This window comes from Geotrypetes seraphini, chromosome 17, assembly GCF_902459505.1.
Source record: "Geotrypetes seraphini chromosome 17, aGeoSer1.1, whole genome shotgun sequence".
Lineage (NCBI taxonomy): Eukaryota > Metazoa > Chordata > Amphibia > Gymnophiona > Dermophiidae > Geotrypetes > Geotrypetes seraphini.
Genome location: NC_047100.1, coordinates 12044482 through 12064350, shown reverse-complemented (window position 1 = coordinate 12064350; position 19869 = coordinate 12044482). Strand labels below are relative to the sequence as shown.

At 42.5% G+C, this 19869-nt stretch overlaps 1 protein-coding gene across 19 annotated transcripts in view; it reads left to right on the top strand.

Annotated features, from left to right (window-relative positions):
* The first annotated feature begins 1292 nt into the window (after positions 1 to 1292).
* WNK2 (WNK lysine deficient protein kinase 2) overlaps positions 1293 to 19869 on the top strand; it is a 206437-nt gene continuing 187860 nt past the window's right edge. For 4 of the 19 annotated variants that reach the window (XM_033926236.1, XM_033926238.1, XM_033926245.1 and 1 more), the window contains exon 1: positions 1529 to 2133. The gene's annotated coding sequence lies outside the window, so the exon portion shown is untranslated. Of the gene's footprint in view, positions 1424 to 1527; positions 2134 to 2723; positions 2743 to 19869 lie in introns of those variants that run through there. The other 15 variants (XM_033926239.1, XM_033926237.1, XM_033926248.1 and 12 more) reach the window with 8 other exon arrangements.

Here is a 19869-nt window from a genome sequence, read left to right as displayed (position 1 = left end):
GGGCAATGTTGTGTGTTATGTTTGATTAGTTATTGTTACAAGTACTATATATGGTGCTGAGAATAAATGTCCAAATAAGTGTTCTCGACCTTTTTTTTAATTTATTATCCGTGTCACATTTTTTATAAAGGTTAGTACCAATAACAACATGTTTCATTTAACATATTGATATATATCACAGTAATGATGTATTTTATTATCTCTCATGTAATTTACAAACTTAAAAATGGGAGGTGAAAGGGCCTCATAAGTGGAATAGCCTAGGGCCTCTTTTCATCTAAATCCGGCCCTGCTCTCAGTCCATGCTGTCTTTAGACACATGACTGTTCTTGGCACTTCAGCCATTAGGGAAACATGCACTTGATTGTCATTTACCAGAGTAACACAAGCTTTCTAATAGTTTACTACCCTCACTTTCCTTCATCTTTACTTTCAGAGCTTTAGCACTACTTGCCGAGCTGCCAAGTTGCCCATTCCAGGAGGGAGACATTTTGTCCAGTCCTGGATTTCTGCCAACCCCACTTTTCTGCTCTCTGCTGCCTTTCCCCATAGTGCAGCCCCGCTTTAAACCCACAGGTTAAAACCATAGGGCCAGCACTTACAGTTTTAGATGAATGTTGGATGAACGTCCTATCTGATTAATGGAATACATTTTTTGATTTCTTTTATAATGTATACAGCTGAGCTCTTCTGTTAAAGTTAACTAGTATGAGGAATTTAAAATAAAACGTGGACTGTACTGTTGTTTCTTGATTTTTTTCCCCCCTAAACTTTACATGCAAGTCTGCATGACAGAATTACACCACTGAATTATCTCAAACATACACATCTTCTAAGAGGTCTTTCAAAGTCCTGTTCAAACTGCGCAATTGGCTGATACAGCCATTTGCCCGCGTCGTCGTCGTCGTCCCCCCCCCTACCCCAGCTTACATAAATTCAGCGCAGGTAAAGGAATTGAAGCAACGAAATTTTAGACAGATCCTGGACCTATCCCGGTGCATTATGGGACCTTCAGCACTGATTCCACTAAGAGACATCAAGGACTACAAGTACAAGATCCTGGACCTATCCCGGTGCATTATGGGACCTGCAGCACTGCTTCCACTAAGAGACATCAAGGACTACAAGTACAAGATCCGGGACCTATCCCGGTGCATTATGGGACCTGCAGCACTGCTTCCACTAAGAGACATCAAGGACTACAAGTACCGCATCCCTTTTAGGATGTCCGAACCAAATCAGGCCTGGGTGAACTCCCTCTTTTCCCCCAAACGGGGGAACTGACCAGCTGCCCCGTGCCCAATAAAACGATGCGTCAGGGCAGCAGCTAAAAAAGATGCCCACCCGATCACATGGCAGCTAGTCGCCATAGCAACGGCCCAGCCACAGGAGGTCGCAGCTCAGTAGGGGAGGAAACTTAAAGGTGGGGGCTAGCCCTCTTAAAAGGGCAACGTGCCCAGGAGTGCGCCGGGGGGGTCCGTGACTTCAAGCAAAGCTCCCCGAAAGAAGCAAAACGCGGTGCCAGCGCTTCTGTGCGGGTCACGGAGTGGCAGCCAGGGGTGGTGGCCGGGGGAGGGGGGCTGAGTGCCGCCGCCGCCGCCCGGAGCAGGGGAGGAGCCAACACTCGCATTGTTCTTCCTCCTCCCCGCAGCAGAAGGCAGCTCCGGCGCGTGCCCTTCCTCCTCCCTTCCCCATTGGCTGCCCGTGTCCGTGAGCCGGCTCGTTAAATGGAGCAGTCATTAGCGAGCGATTCCTAGTGAGGAAAAAAAAAAAAAAACCCCAACACGCGCAGGGGTGGGGAAGAAAGACGGGGGAGGGGGGGATTTTGTCTTAATAGTGAACATTATTCAAGGGGGGGGTGTCTCCCACCCACCCCTCCTCCTAAACTAAAGGAGTCACGGTGACGTAGGAACTCTGAATGACACCTTCGGGTGAATTAGCATTTTTTTTTTAATGGCTTTTACCTTTCGGGAGACGAGCGGGAGGTTTCCGAGCTCATGCCCGGCCAACTGAAGAGCCCGAGCGAAGGAAGCCGACGGAGGCGTCGCGGGAGCCCGGGGCCGGGAGAGGAGTTGACGTTTTCGGGCTGTGGGAAATTAAAGTCCCTCCCTCCCCCCCCCCCCCAGGTGCGATGTAAGTATCGGTCCCCCCCCCCTCACTTTATTTCTAGTTGCGGCCGTAAGACGTATCAGTCTGTGCCGTGGAGGGTTCAGCGCAGTTGCCTGCAGGGCCACCTGAGTGGCTCCTGGCGCATTTTGAACGTATAGTGCATGTTAAAAAAAAAAAAAAAAAAAACGCATGGGGTTTTTTTTTTTTTTTTTTTTGGGGGGGGGGGAGAGACTCTGCTGCGGATGCTTCGCTCCCGGCCACGTTTAACGGCGAGTCCAGCCCACGCAGGTCCGGGCGGCCGGGGAACGTGCGCATCGCTGCTGCAGAAATGGGACCGGTGGTTCCCCCCCCCCTCCCACCCCCGGAACGGGGGGGGGGCTCTTCTTCCCTTGGGGTGGTGGCAGTAGGGCTTTGTGGCGGCTGGCCCAGCGGTTGGGTGCTGGATGAGGGGGAACGCGCTAGTTCTGGGGGTTTTGAGGCAGATAATAGCTACCCCCCCCCCCCCAAAATATTGAAAGTGGCAGTGCTGAATGGATTCTCTTGCCCCCCCCCCCAACCCCAAATTCAAATTTGGGTAGGCAAACTATACCCCTGCTTGAGGTCATGCTGTGTCTTCAATGAATTAGAATAAAGGTAGTTTAAATGCTGCTTCTCCAGAACTAGGCAACATATAAGCTGCAGCCCTTATGCATGCTTTCCACCATAAGTAGCTGAGAGGAGCCTAATTGAGTTGCCTCTACCCCCTTTGCTATAGGGTTTGGTCACCTTTCCTTAATTTGTCCTCTTTCCTTTCCACTCCCTTTTTTTTTTTTTTTTTTTTTTTGCTACTGCTGGCCTTTCCTCTGTTTAGAATTAAGAAGTGGTCCCCCCCCTTCCCCTCCTCCTGTAAGCTGGAACAATATTATCGTATATATTTTTTTATTTTTGCCCCCCCTTTAGTATTTAAAGTCTGTAGAGGGTGGCAGCTTAAACACACACACACACACAAACTCCATCTCTCCCCCGTGGCAGCTATATCTTAAGCTAAGAAGGTACTTCAGAGCTACCACATTACCCAATTGCATGCATTGCCAACAAATACATCCTACTTTAGATTGTAAAGTCAAAGCTTGCAAGAGTCTCCCTCCTAGAACTTAAAATTTAAACTTAGAATTTAAAAGTAATCTAAAAACATTTCTTTTTAAAGATGCCTTTGGTGCTTAACTTACTAATCCTTAGGCCAAAGATTTTACTGTATTAAACTATGTTTTTACTTGGCTTCCTCTTGTACTTTTCCTTTATATTGCTTTTCTACATTGAATTGTATTTCACAATCCCTTTTTACCTTGTTCCCAAAATGATGTGTTAGTTTTTAACCCAATGTTATTATTTAAAGTGTGTACTGTATTGTTTTCTATTGAACGTGTTTTAAATTGTTCATCGCTTTGAAGTATGATTAAGCGATGAATCAAGAGCATTATTAAACTTGAAACTGTGTCCCCCTTTCCCTTCAGTTATAAACCAGATTGTTGGCTTTTTCCCTTTTGTTTCTTTCTACATTATTCCCTTAAGCTGCAGGAAAAGGTCTTAAATACAGATTTCTCTTGTTTAAGGTGCTCGTCAACAGGTGCTAACCCAGCATTAGCAGTTTCTGAGGATGCTGAAGAGCAGCTGCAATGTAAAAATAGGTCCTGATAATGACACAAACTTCAAGGTGGCACTATATCGGGGGCATAAAATTAACCTGGTGGAAGAGGCTATAGATTGCCTAATATGCCTAAGTCTTACCTGGCCTAATTCTCAAACATGCTTTTCCTGCTAAATTAGTGTTTGTTCCCCACTGTAATATCTCTTGGATGATGGTGGGGGCAAGCTGTAGGACTCCCCTCCCCATCCTGATGACGTCAAGAAAAGTAGCCTACAAAGTAAGCCTTACTGGGTCAGTCCAATGGCCCCTCAAGCCCTGTAGTCCATCCTTATGGTGGCCAATCCAGATCATTAGTACCTGGCAAAAACCCAGAGAGTAGCAACATTCCATGCTACTGATCCAGGGCAAGCAGTGGCTTCCCCCATGTCTTTGTCAATAACAGACTATGGAATTTTCCTCCAGGAACTTATCCAAACATTTCTTAAAACCAGCTACGCTATCCGCTCTTACCACAACCTCTGGCAATGCATTCCAGAGCTTAACTATTCTCTGAGTGAAAAAAATATTTCCTCCTATTGGTTTTAAAAGTATTTACCTGTAACTTCATCGAGTGTCCCCTAGCCTTTGTGATTTTTGTCAGAGTGAAAACTCGATCTACTTCTACCCGTTCTACTCCACTCAGGATTTTGTAGACTTCAATCATATCGCCCCCTCAGTTTGTCTCTTTTCCATCCCCTTTATCATCTTGGTCGCTCTTCTTTGAACCTTTTCTAGTGCCGCTATATCTTCCTTGAGATAAGGAGACCAGAAATGAACGCAATACTCCAGATAAAGTCTCACCATGGAGCAATATAGGGGCATTGTAACATTCTTAGTCTTGTTAACCATCCCTTTTTAAATAATTCCTAGCAACTACATAGTAACATCTTCTTGGCTTTTTTACCCACACATTGAGCGGAAGGTTTCATCGTATTGTCTACAATGATACCCAGATCCTGTTTTTGGGCGCTAACCCCCAAAGTGGACCATAGCATCTGGTATTTATGATTTGGGTTATTCCACATTACATTTCATCTGCCACTTGGATGTCTATTCTTCCATTTTCCTAAGGTCTGCCTGCAATTTTTCACAATCTGCATGCATTTTAACAACTTTGAACAGTTTAGTGTCATCTGCAAATTTAATCCTCTCACTTGTCATTCCAATTTCCAGATATAAATAAGTTAAATAGCACCAGTCTCAGTACAGACCCCTGTGACACTCCACTCTTTACTCTCCTCCATTGAGAAAAAGGACCATTAAACCCTACCCTTTGTTTTCTATATGATGATAACTGAACTTTGCCACCTACCACGACTCTCTAATTTTCTCAGGAGTCCCTTATTAGGAACTTTGTCAAAAGCTTTCTGAAAATCTAGATACTCTACATCAGGGATCTCAAAGTCCCTCCTTGAGGGCCGCAATCCAGTCGGGTTTTCAGGATTTCCCCAATGAATATGCATTGACAGCAATGCATGCACAGAGATCTCATGCGTATTCATTGGGGAAATCCTGAAAACCCGACTGGATTGCGGCCCTCGAGGAGGGACTTTGAGATCCCTGATGTAGAGTATCTAGATTTTCAGAAAGCTTTTGACAAAGTTCCTAATAAGGGACTCCTGAGAAAATTAGAGAGTCGTGGTAGGTGGCAAAGTTCAGTTGTTATCATATAGAAAACAAAGGGTAGGGTTTAATGGGACTTTGAGACCCCTGCTCTACATCAACTGGCTCGCCTTTATCCACATCTTTAGTCATACTGTCAAAGAAGTCAAGCAAATTGGTGAGGCAAGATCTCCCTCAGCTGAACCCATGCTGACTGTGTCCCATTAAATCATATTTGTTTACGTGTTCCAGATTTAATTTTTTATATTTGTTTCCACCATTTTGCCTGTCAATGAAGTCTGGCTTACCGGTCTGTAATTTCCCGGATCTTCCCTGGAATCCTTTTTAAAAATCGGCGTAACACTGGGCACCCTCCAATCTTCAGATACTACAGATGATTTTAGCGATTAGTTTACAGATCACTAACAGCAGATCAGCAATTTCATGTTTTGAGTTCTTTTAGTACCCTGGGATATATACCATCCAGTCTATGTGAAAACTTTTTAGCTTGTCGATTTGGCTTAGTACAACTTCCAGATTAACCATGATATTTCTCTGTTCTTCTGCATCATCCACCTTGAAAACTGTTTCCAGTTCAGGTAGATCTCTTACATCTTCTTTCTTAAAGACTGAAGCAAAGAATTCATTCAGTCTCTCTGCTATGGCCTTATCCTTCCTGAGTGCTCCTTGATCATCCCTAACACATTGCCCCTGTGGAGAAAGGAAATGTGCTGCCACCCAGCCTGCAAGATCCAGTGAGTGCCCTTCAAGATACAAGGTCAACATGGTTAACAAGTGTTGCTCAAGGGGCAAGACTTCTGATTTAAGCACTAGTGTTTTTTGCTTTATACACATTATACAGTCCTAGCCAAGGCACTATTGAGCAATGGCTCTAGCTACTGTACTGGTAGAAATGTTCCACTGAGGCCAGTCCATATTAGATAGAAACATCTTTTTGGTCTGAGGCCTAAACTATGCCCATAGATTGTTGGCCTTTGTCAATAGATTTGGATTTAGGTTTTGTTTTGGTTTTTTAAATTCAGTTGTAGCTCACGGTGAGTTACATTCAGGTACAGAATGCATATTTCTGACCCTGGAGGAGGACACTCAATCTAACTTTATACTTGAGGCGATAAAGGTTAAGTGACTTGGCCAAGGTCACAAGCCTGGTTCAATTCCTACTGCAGCTCCTATTCTTAGACAATTGCCCTCGACAATTGTTCTTTGGGTCAACCCTTTCCTTATTTGTTCTTTTCTTTACTTATTGTAGTCCGTCCCTTTTCCCTTTTGTCTTACTTCTGTTTGTCCGGTGTATGTGTTTTTGGTTTTACTAACCAATCCCCAGTTATATGTTTTGTTTTAATCTTTTGTTTTGTGCCATTGTATGCTGATAATGGATTTTATTGTACACCGCTTTGAATTTTGGATTAAGTGGTATAAGAAATTTTTAAGAAACCTTGATCTGGGCCATAGCATGCTGCTTTAACCATTAGGCTATTCCTTCACTCCAACAGGGTAGATTAGTGATATCTCATGGATACCTAGCAGATGCTTGAGCTTTGCTCTCAATTTGAGAGCAAAGTACCTAGTCAGGGTGAAGTTGTTTGGCAACGCACAAGCATTTGGGAGGAGAGTCCATTGAAGGTGACTCTACAGGGTTAACTGATCTTATAGTGCGGTCCATAGACACCAGCTCTGTGGATGCTAGAGCACCTCCAATATTCTTTCCAACACTGCCTAGTCAGAGCTGAAGCCTTCAGTTTGTAGAGTTGCAAGGGAAAGCAGGAAGAAAAGGTTGTCTCTCCTCAGCTATTGCTCCCACCTTCCCCTCCAGCACATTCATCAGACATTCCATAGCCAGCCAATAAAGTTGCAGAGGAGGCAGGACCAGCAGTCTTGACACCATTGGTAAGACATTTCTTAGCCAGCCAGTAGGCCAAGGGAGAAAGCAGGATGGAAGGTTGAGATCTCCTAAGTTACTGGTCCTGATTCCTTTGCAGCGTATTGGTTGACTAAGGAATATCTAACCAATGGGCTAATAGCAGGAAACAGAAAAGAGCTGCCGTGTAGGTCAGAGAGGCTTCCTGCCTTTGGTCTCCCATGGAAAAGGGGAGATGTACTTGAGGGCGGCACTAGGAAAGGAATAAGGAAGGAGAGAGTAGCACAGGCACTGTTATAGATGATAAGGATTGTATGGTGAGAGATGGACTGTGAAAGGGAGAACAAAGCTGTAGCAAACGCAAGCTTGGGGGCATGGGCTGTGATAAAGATAAAGGTGAGGGATAGACTGAAGTGAAACAGATGAGGACAAGGAGAGGAACTGTGTGGGATTTAAAGAGGAGGGGCTGTTGGGTGGGGGGAGGCTGACAAATGGTTCTGAAGAGTGAATTAGGTTGGAGGAAAGAAGCAATAAGGGGTGAAGAGAGGGACGGAAGTGCAGGAGAGTAGAGACTAGAAAGAAAAAAGGAAAAAATCAAGAACAAGCAAAGAAAAGAGAACTTTAAAAAAAAATTTGTGTGCATGATTTGAATCCATCAGCTTCTGATCACAACTGAGTGACCCCAAGAATCACTGGGTGGGAATGTATTCTATTGCTAACTGAGCTGGATCAGTTTTGGATAGCTTGGATTCTTCACGAAATATTCAAAGGCAAGGAAATAACACTCCAAACAATGATCATACTTGTCCATGCACTCATTTTCTCAGTGGTCAATTAAAGATGTGAAAGTTGAACACTATGGAGACAAGACAGAATGAAGATTCTCATTTGAGCTTTGGTGCTGGAGAAGGATGTTATGCGTGCCTCCAGAAGAACTACCAAATTGATTCTGGAAGAGATCAAACTGGCTATGTCACTCGAAGCTCAAACGATGAAGTTAAGACTATCTTATTTTGGTCACACTGTCGGAAGAGCAAGATCATTGGAGAAAGACATCATGTTTGGGAAGTTCGAAAGAACCAGGCAAAGAGGGTGACCTGCAATCAGATGGCTGGGCATGTTGAAAACGAGCATAGGGATGACACTGGACCTTACTGGACAAGCACAAAACCAATTTCTATTTAGGGCTGAAATTTATCAAGTCACTAAGACTTGAACACAAGATGATGGTGCCTAACAAACAAAACTTGTATCTGCTCTCTTGTTCCAACCTTGCAGTCATGGGGTAAATAAAGTATTTGATTAGAAGGCTGGGGAAAGGCGAGGAGGTTTTAAGAAAGGTTTGGACAAGTTCCTGGAGGAAAAACTCATAGTCTGTTATTGAGAAAGACATGGGGGAAGCCACTGCTTGCCTTGTATTGATAGCATGGAATATTGCTACACCTTGGGTTTTGGCCAGGTACTAGTGGCCTGGATTGGCCACCGTGAGAAAGGGCTACTGGGCTTGATGGACCATTGGTCTGACCCAGTAAGGCTCTTCTTATGTTTTTATGATCTTATTGTGGAAGCATGGAATACCATGAACTGAAAATCTCCCTTTTTAAAACTTTCTCTTGGCAACTATGATATTGAGATGGGCTATGGTCAGGAATCAAACTGAGGGGGGAATGGACAGTAGACTGTTCCCATTCCTCACAAATATTTTAAATTATTCCTCCATTATATACCACAGGCGGTTGAAATAATAGGGGCACTGAGCTCTGGGCTATGTGAGCCTAAAGTAACTTAGCAGCAGCAGGAAGAGGCGGCAGTTCAGAACACAGTGGCTAGCTTGAGTGCATACTCCTATGCCATGGGCTGCTGGAATATGTTTTTCCCCTCGGCACGTAATATTTGAGGTTTCAGACTGTGATTGTTGTTGGGCCTCCAGAGCTCAGGGTGAGCACACGGCCAAGAATCTTGTGTGGACTCTACAGGCAGAGGATGGCCATTGGCCTGGAATCTGAGTACCAGGGAAAGTACTGTAGCGCAAAAGGACACGGGGAAAGAAGTCTCGGAAAACAGAAATGTGCCTGGAGCCAGGGAGAGCAGAACAGAGAAATGATCCAAGCCTGTGGTTGGCAAGGAGTCACAAATTTTTAAATGGGTTAGAACCTACCAAAGAAAGAAGAGTGAAAAGTCGGGAAGCAGTGAGGAGATGAGTGCGCTAAATCCTACATCGAATAGCAACTGGCTAGAGAAAAGTACATTGGAGCTTGCTGGGGAGTGGAGGGCAATGGAAGGCTGGTTCAAGGGGAAATGAGAAGCAGAAAGGCAAAAAAGAGCTGTTAAACTCTCTTCCCCCAAATATAAGTCAAATTGTGCCTATGCAGGAGGAGAAAATTGTGCCTGTATGGAGGGAGTAGGGAGAGGGGAAAGGAGAAGAAGTGAGGAAGAAGTGGGGGGGGGGAGGGGAGAGTGTGGTTTAGATGGGTTGAGCAAAGAGAGCGACTGGTTGAAGAAAAGTGCTATGAATGACTGGGGGGGGGAGGGGAGAGTATAAGCTGCAAGGAGAAGGAGAGTGACAGGAACCTAGCTTTTTGATTTGTCCATTGTGCCTATCTTGCTCTTGACATTGAGATACAGGCTGATCATTCGCTATTAGATATATTTGATTTTTCTTTGCCGGATGAGGGGATATTTTTTGCGAGTTACAAGTTTAGCATCCCCCCCCAAAAAAAAAAAAAATTATTGTCAATAGTTGACTCCATTCAGTGATACCTTTTCCTATTGTGCTTTGCTAGTTTTTGGACATTAGTTGAGCTGCGGGTAGGGGGATGGCTAGAGGTATATATTGCCTCAATCTGTTTCCTGGTTTGGCTCCTGGCTGCTTCTTCAGCTACTAAACCCTTCTCTCTTCTTTGCTCTTGGTAATCTCTGCAGCCACCTGCCAGTTCTTGACTCAGCTGCCTGAGCTGGATTCTTATTCTTGGCCATCGAAGCATAGATTAATACAAATGCATGTTCTGTGTTCAGGGCTGCTGAAATATGTTTGGCTCTGCCTTCCAGTATGTAATCTCAGGGATTTCAAGCTGAGAACAGGAAGTATCACACAGAATGATACCCTTTGCTGCGAGGCCAGAGCTGAGGGCAGGCAGGTGTTGGAGAATATCAAATGGCCTGTGTAGGCATAGGACTGCCACTGATATGAAACACGTAAGTGCCAGGAGATGTGCTGCAGGAAATGGGGAATTGCGACAAGTGTATACAAAAGAATCTACCATACCAAAAAGAAAAAGGTGAAGCTGTTTAGGCACTGATTATTAAAAAAAAACAAAAAAAACACCCAACAAACTCCAGTCTTAGCACAGATATCCTGAACAGTTGCATACAGGTTTAGGGAAAAATAACCATGGTTCAAAAAAACAAACAAACCCTAAGAACAACTCATCAGTATGTAGTAGACTGAACAAAAATTCTTTTATTAGAATTTTTCCAATAAATCTTCACCAACAGCATCCATATCATTAATGAAAAAAATTATTAGTTTCACTCATCTAGCAGCACATCAATGAGCCCTTTATCACAAACAAAAACTTTGGCCAGAGATCCTTCATAATCCTTTTAACCGACACTGATACCAGTTGAATGCATATCAAATCCCAACAAGAGCTACTTGTTTCGCGGAGTTTGGCTGCCTTAGGGGATGCATTCAAGTATTGCTGCAAAACAGGCTTTCACATGTAGATGGGGTCAGGAAGAGCAGAAGAGATGCTTCAAGCCTATGGGAAAGAAGGAATCGTACAGAGACGAGTTAAACCTGCCAATGAAAGAGAGGCTCACTTGCAGAGAAGTGGGGAGCAGTGAAGAGATGGGTGAACAAACCATGCGTTAGAAGGTAATGTTGCAAACGGGATCCAGATTTCCACAGCAGGATTGATCCAGTCCCGTATTATTGTATTTAATTCAGGGAATTGTAGTCTCCCTTTTCTTAGGGAATACAATAAGAACTAGAAGCTCCTGCATGAAATGGGGACTGGATCCAGATTTGCACACCCCTAATGGAAAGGGAGCTGGTTAACAAGAGGTGTTGGAACTTCTGGAGAATGGTGAGAAATGGAATGCTGGGAGAAAACAGAGGGACCAAGCAGGTTAATGGGCTATAGGGAGTGGAGCAGGTAGAATTAACTCCTAAAAAACTCAAGAAGTTATTTAAATAGAATTACTTGTATTGAATACTAGAAACTATCCACAAGTTCAATCTAATCTAATCTTCATTTTATATACCGAATCTACTCCCTAAGGAGTTCGACTCGGTTTACAGTTTGTTAAAAAATGAAACATAAGTAAAAACTGTGGGATAAAAACAGAAAGTGGTTAGATTAGATGGATGAAAAAATGTTTGTTGAATTGCTTAAAATTACTCTACGACAGCTAAAATCAAATTAGTTATTGTGAAAACAACCAGTAGTTTTAAATTTTTTCGAAATTGAAATAATTGATCTACCAGTCTTAGAGAATCTGGAAGTCCATTCCAAATTCTCATCAATATAAAAGTAAAAGATTTACTAAGCTTCCCAGTGCATTTAATACCTTTCAGAGAAGGAAATGCTAATTTGTGAATTGTTGTAATTCTTAAATAGTAGGATCTAAAGGAATTCCCACTAAGGGGAATCAAAGAGTCAAGTATTCCATAAAAGAGTTTGAAAACCACACATGCACACTTGAACTGTATCCTATAATGCAGTGGTTCCCAACCCTGTCCTGGAGGAACACCAGGCCAATCGGGTTTTCAGGCTAGCCCTAATGAATATGCATGAAGCAAATTTGCATGCCTATCACTTCCATCATATGCAAATCTCTCTCATGCATATTCATTAGGGCTAGCCTGAAAACCCGATTGGCCTGGTGTTCCTCCAGGACAGGGTTGGGAATCACTGCTATAATGGACCGGAAAAATCATTATAATGATAAATAAAGTGCAACAAATGCTAATAAAGTGCTCAGTCACCAAATAAAGTGCTCAGTCACCAACCAAAAACTTTTTGGTTGGTGACTGAGCACTTTATTAGCACTTGTACTTTATTTATCATTATAACAATTTTTCTTGTATATGACTGAAGATTAAACTTGTGGATAGTTTCTAGTAATAATTAATTTGTACCCACAAATATAAAATGTCACTGTGTGCTTGTGCAAGAGAGGAAGGCCTGTGTGTGTGTGTGGGGGGGGGGGGGTGCGGGGAGATGAGAATGGGAAGGGGCTGAGTGGAGAGTAGTAAAGAAAGCATGGAGAAGAGTTGTGGATTTTATTTAACATTGGGGTTTTCTACAGGAAGAGGAAGAGGTTTTCTACAAGAAGGACGAATGAAAGCACTAAGGACCATCCAGATTTGGAAATGAAATAAAAATTTATTCTGGGACCCAATACAGGCCATGTTTTGGCATAAAACATCTGCCTCAGGGGTCTGTCAAGATAGTCATGCAGGTGGTTGGCAATGATGGGAACCTTGAGATATCCCAAATATTCCCAATTCTAGATGGTCCTTTTTTTTTTTTTTCTCTACAAAAAAATCATTCTTGCAGTTATGATCTCAATATTTACAACCAGATGAAGGTTTAATTTAAAAAAAAACCATAATCTTTTCAGATTAGTTTTACAGTTAAATAAGAAAATTACTGAATTTTGTTATACTATTAGAAATATATAGAACTAAAGCTGTTTAGTCTTTTGGAAAACTTTGTATTTAGTGAATTATACTAAGGGCTCCTTTTACTAAGCTGCGCTAGCGGTTTTAGCACGTGCTTAGTGCGTGCTAAAATGCGCACACTAGACGCTAACGCCTCCATAGAGCTGGCGTTAATTTTTCTGCATAGCGCACTAATCTTCAGCGTGCATTAAAAACGCTACCGCAGCTTAGTAAAAGGAGCCATAAGAGGTGGATAACTTGTAGAATACTCTAATGCAGGGGCGTCCAACCTTTTGGCTTCCCTGGGCCGCATTGGCCGAAAAAATTTTCTGGGGCCGCGCAAACGCTGCAGCAAGACAGAGGAGGGAGCCGGCAAGACGGTAAACACCAGGGGGCAGCACAAAATACTTCACGGGGCCGCAGGTTGGACACACCTGCTCTAATGTATAGGTCTGAGTTGGATTTAATAAAAAGAAAAAAAATCTCGTGCTGCAAAATGGTCTTCTTTCACAATCTTAACTTTTGATTTTGTTTCCCATTTTATTTTGATTTTAGTGAAGATCTTATGCAATGGTAATTTTTTTTTTTGTTCTGATAAATCATTATTCCTTTTAATGCCTATTTTGTATAGTTTTCTGAAAGGTTGTTAAAATATCCTTGAATAGGTAAAAAGATAAAGATAAATTATGAGGTGAACCATCTCCAGTTTAATAGGTTAATCATTCATATTTGGACAACTTTTCTGCTGTATCTTTTTTTGAAAGGAGAGAAATCATTACCTTAACAATTTGTTATTGTTTTGGTTAAATGAAACTATTTAAGCATGTGTACTGTATTCTTGTCTTTGCTTAAACATCCATATTAACTGATTTGATTTAAACAAAATATCTTAATCTTAGACTATCAGCCATGAAAAACTTAAAATACGGTCTTCTGTAGCTCGCTTATCTTGTTTGTTAATAATCTGGAAAAGAAAAACAAGCTTTCCTGTTTTTATTGGGTCCCAAATGATTTCTCAATTTGAAATGAATGAGTCCAAATGAAAAGCATCTTCTTTCTTATGTCAGCAGAAGAAGCTACTGCTGTTTAAAGTTGAAATAATTACTTCAAGTCTCTAATTCCAAGTGCTTAATAAGTGACCTCCATCAGTTCACTGGTGTGGCTTTCTTTAAATCATCATAGGCAAATATATTTCTTGAATGGTTCCCCGTTAGCTCTGAAGTTTATTATAGTTGGCATTACAAATGGATGATTTCAGGATACCCATGTCATACTCCTCTTCAACACTTAAGGCTTGACCCTGGTACCAGATATTAACAATATTTGCAAGAAAAAGAGCTGGAAACAGTGCTTGTCCCATTTGTTCATTTAGTGGTGTGTGTGTGTTTTTTTTAAAATGCTTGTCATTTAATTCTGTCATTGTGCAGTTCTGTTTTAAGTGCTTACTCTGTTCCTTCTAAATTTCAACAGCATGAACAATTAAATGGCTATTTTTCTGTATTTTGTTTAATGCTTCAGAAATGGGTTTCAGGAGTCTCAGCATATCTTCAATATTTTCTTAAGCTCAATGTTGAGGATTTTGGCTGTAACAGAGCCATCTATTGTTTCTTGATTTTGTTCACAAACTGTCATGTGGTGACACAGTACTGTTAGGCGACTTCAACATGCCAGATGCTGACTGGAACACCCTCTCAGCAACTACGAGCGGTAGCAAAAGAATAGTAACCTCCATTAAGGGTGCACAACTAAAACAAATGGTATTAGAGCCCACCAGAGAAAAAGCAATACTGGACCTGGTACTCACAAATGGAGACAGTGTCTCGGAAGTATTAGTGGGAGACACGCTGGCCTCCAGTGACCACAACATGGTATGGCTCAACCTCAGAAAAGGCTTCTCTAAATCAAACACAGCAACGAGGGTCCTCAACTTTAGGGAGGCAGATTTCAACCACATGAGAGACTTTGTCCATCAAGAGCTGCAAAACCATGCAGAAACTGACAATCCGGAAACTATGTGGTCAAATCTAAAATCCATCCTGAACGAAGCATCTAGCCGCTACGTAAAAACAGTAAGCAAACGCCGGAGAAACAAAAAACCACAATGGTTCAACAAGGAAATTTCGGACCTCATTAAAATGAAAAAAGAAACATTTATCAACTACAAACATCTTGGGAAAAGGGAGGCAAAAGAAGACTATCTGGCCAGATCTAAGGCTGTCAAAAAGGCAGTCAGGGAAGCCAAACTTCAAACAGAGGAAGATCTAGCACGGAACATTAAAAAAGGGGACAAATCCTTCTTTAGGTACATTAGCGACAGGAAGAGAAACAAAAATGGAATAGAACGCCTTAGGCAATCAGATGGAAACTACGCAGAATCTGATACTACCAAGGCAGAACTGCTAAACGAATACTTCTGCTCAGTATTCACCTGTGAAGCGCCAGGAGATGGTCCACAACTACAAATAAGAGACAGCCAAAATGACCTGTTTCGCGATTACGAATTTACACCTAGTAGCGTCTACCACGAACTTTCAAGACTCAAAGTTGACAAAGCCATGGGGCCAGACAATCTACACCCCAGGGTACTCAGAGAGCTGAGTGAAGTTCTGGCTGAACCACTATCTGTACTCTTCAATCTTTCCATGCGCACGGGAAAAGTACCCCTAGACTGGAAAACAGCTAACGTAATTCCACTCCACAAAAAGGGATGCAGAACAGAGACAGGAAATTACAGACCGGTGAGTCTTACATCCATAGTGTGCAAACTCATGGAAACACTGATCAAACAGGAACTTGACAAAATTCTAGACGAAGAAAGTTTACGTGATCCACATCAACACGGATTTACCAGGGGAAGGTCCTGCCAATCTAATCTGATTGACTTCTTTGATTGGGTGACCAGACATCTGGATGCCGGTGAGTCCCTTGACGTGATATATTTGGACTTCAGCAAAGCTTTTGATAGCGTCCCACACCGCAGGCTGTTGAACAAACTAAAATCAATGGGATTAGGGGATACATTCACTACATGGGTAAAGGATTGGCTAGATGGTAGGCTTCAAAGGGTGATGGTAAACGGTACCCCCTCCAAAACGTCAGCAGTGATGAGTGGAGTACCTCAGGGCTCCGTCTTAGGGCCGATTCTATTTAATTTATTCATAGGAGATTTAACCCAAGGACTTAGAGGAAAAGTATCACTGTTTGCCGACGATGCCAAACTATGCAACATAGTTGGCAAAAGCAGTGTGCCTGACTTTATGACGCAGGACCTAAGACAGCTCGAGCAGTGGTCATCAACTTGGCAGCTAGGCTTCAATGCTAAAAAATGTAAAATAATGCATCTAGGCAAAAAAAATCCACACAGAACTTACACACTAAATGGTGAAACCTTGTCCAGGACCACGATGGAACGTGATTTAGGAGTGATCATTAGCGACGATATGAAGGCTGCCAATCAAGTAGAGAAGGCTTCGTCCAAGGCAAGACAAATGATGGGCTGTATCCGTAGGGGTTTTGTCAGCAGAAAACCTGAAGTAATAATGCCACTGTACAGATCCATGGTGAGACCTCATCTCGAGTATTGTGTTCAATTCTGGAGACCACACTACCGAAAAGATGTGTTGAGAATTGAGTCGGTTCAGCGAATGGCTACCAGGATGGTTTTGGGGCTCAGGGATCTCACGTATGAAGAAAGGTTAAAAAAACTGCGGATGTACTCATTGGAGGAGCGAAGACAGAGAGGAGACATGATTGAAACCTTCAAGTATATTACTGGGCGTATAGTGGTGAAAGATGATATCTTCAGTCTTACGGGGCCCTCGGTAACCAGAGGACATTCGCTGAAAATCAGAGGAGGGAAATTTCAGGGTGATGCTAGGAAGTACTTCTTCACCGAGAGGGTGGTCGATCATTGGAACGAGCTGCCTCAGCGGGTGATTGAGGCCAGCAGCGTGTTAGATTTCAAGAGGAAATGGGATATTCATGTGGGATCTCTAGGAGAGTAAGAATCAGGGAGAGGGTCACTGGTATGGGCAGACTCGATGGGCTATGGCCCTTTTCTGCCGTCAATTTCTATGTTTCTATGTTTCTATGTCATCAGAATAGGCCATTTCTTGATATACTGCCCAAAACAGTCCTCTACAGAGTTCCATCTAACATCTTGTGGGAGTGTTAGCTTGGCTCCACCCATTTTTAGAGCTGCTACTGCAAAATGATTTACAGAAGTATTTAGCAATTTCAGTGATATTAGTCTATTTCTGGGACACTGAAGTCTTTGGCTAGGAAGTGCTCTTCTAAATATTTTTCTCATCTTGGATACATTTGCAGCATTGTGTTATGACTAAACTGTATTAGACATTTGAATTTTTGTTTAATTTTATTATAACTTTTGCTACTATTTCCTGTAAATATTCTGCAGTATATGCAGTGGCGTACCTAGCATATGTGATACCCGGGCCCCATCATTTTTTAACACACCCCCATCTATATAAAAAATATGATTTTTAGTAACAATCCACATATCGCACAACAAGAGTGTACCTAGGAAAAGGCAGCATCTTAAACACTGCAGTGAGCACTAGAACACCAACACATACATTGTAAAACTAAATAAGCCAGATCCTGCACAGTCAATTAATCCTGTACAGTCGATGCTATCAGAAAGCCATGTCCCTTTCATACACACAGACATACACCCTCGTCCAATATGGAATAATCACAAACTAAAAATAGAAATATGTAGACAAAAGTTAAACTGAACCGCCAAGAAACCAGACTACATACAATGCAACACTACAACACTACAACACCACAAAACCAGTAATACATGTCCTCTAATACTATGCAAAATATAAAGACAGTAGATGTAAATTTGAAAACACTGATACATACCACTTTACAAATTAACAAATAAAAATAAAACAAATGAGAAATAAGAAAATACCATTTTATTGGACTAATCCCTGTAAGCTCGGTCCCCATCCCCGCAAACCACCTGATTCCATCCACACAAGCCTTGAATTGTTTTATATTGAACTTATTATATTAAAGTATAAAAAGAAACAATATTCTGTACAATTGTCAATTTATAAATCAGCGTCTTCTCCCCACTCTCTCTTCCCCATTTCCCTTCAGCGTCCTCAGCCCACTTTCCTTCAGCGCACGCACATAAAAACAAGCAAGTAATTTTATATAATTTTCATTCTATTCATTCATAGAAATTAAAGTCTAAATAATGCCAGTCACATAGCAAAACATGATTTTACAAAAATAATTCCCTGCACAGTCAAGCCTGCAAGAATTTCTAGATGTCTTTCAGCAGCTCCCCTCCCTCCCTCCCCCTTACTTTCATGGCCAAGTCAAAATGATCTACCAATAATAAAATTTTAAAAACACAAAGCACACTGTAAGCAGAGAAAATGTTATATTATCATTTATATTCCATGGGTTTTCAAAGAGGTCAAGGCAGATGACTTTATGCAATGTCACCTCAGTAACAACTATACAAAAATAGACAAATATACCCCCTCACTTTTTACTAAACCGCGATAGCGGTTTTTAGTGCAGGGAGCTGCGCTGAATGCCCCATGCTGCTCTCAACGCTCATAGGCTCCCTGTGATAAAAACCGCTATTGCAGTTTAGTAAAAGGGGGCCATAGTGCAAAATATAGACAGCATATATAAATTCTCAAAACGCACACATTTTGATCACTAAATTGAAAATAAATCATTTTTCCTACCTTTGTTTGGTAATTTCATCAGTCTCTGGTTGCACTTTATTCTTCTGATTGTGCATCCAATATTTCTTCTCTTCTTTCAGCCTCCTGTATGCTTCCTCTCCTCCAGACTTCATTCCCTCCCCCAACTTTTTCTTTATTTCACCCTGCCCCCTTTCTTTCTGTATGTCTGTCTTTCTCTCTCTCCGTGCCCCATTTTTTTCTTTTTCTTTGTTTCACCCTGCCCCCTTTTTATTGGCTCCCTGTCTCCCCCCGCCCCGTTTCTTTCTTTCTCCCTCCCCTCTCCTCCCCCATGCCACCGCCTTTGGGAAAATGCTGCCACCGCCGCTGGGAAATAGGCTGCCACTGCCGCCATCGGGAACAGGCCATCTCCGAGTTTGCCCTGCTTCTCTTCCCTGCGGGGCCGACCAACGTCAATTCTGACGTCGGAGAGGACGTTCGGGCCAGGCAGCGATTGGCTCGCCCAGAACGTCCTCTCTGACGAATTGACGTCGGGGTTGGCCCTGCAGGGAAGAAAAAAGGGAGAACTCGTCCGGCTTGTTCCCGATGACAGCAGCCTATTCCCCGGCGGCAGCCTATTCCCCGGTGGGTGGCCAGCTGTGCACCCCCTTGGTACGCCACTGAGTATATGCATTTCGTGAAGTATCAATTTATTTTTGCAAGAGTCATTCCCTTCCTCTGTTATACAAGCACATACAGCAGGATCATTGTGGACATTATTATAAATCTTGATGGGTGGAGTAATGTTAACCTCTAGACCTGTTATATATTGCTCCATTTCTCTGTCATTCACTTTTAGCCAGCAGTTTTCCTGTACGATCTGCTCTGCTGAGTGGACTGCATCCTGGTCTTTGACTGAACCATATTAATGAAGTGTGGAAGGGCTGTGGCTCACCGGTTGGGCTGCTGCCTCTGAATCCAGAGGTTGAGTTCAAATCCTGGTGCTGCTTCTTGTGACTCTGGGCAAGTCACTTAATTCTCCAGTGCCCACCAATTTGAATGTCAACTTTGAAATGCCAAAGTGACAAGAGATGGTATACAAGTCCCCACCCCTTTCCCTTTAATTCAGACAGAAGGGTTTCTTTCATCAACTACCTCTTACAATCTCTTTCTAAATCTGGTTGTTTTTTTATTATAAACCTATCTATGGTGGTTCCTAGATGGTCAGATTTATTTCTTTCTTTTAGATGATACAGTATACTGTGGGTAT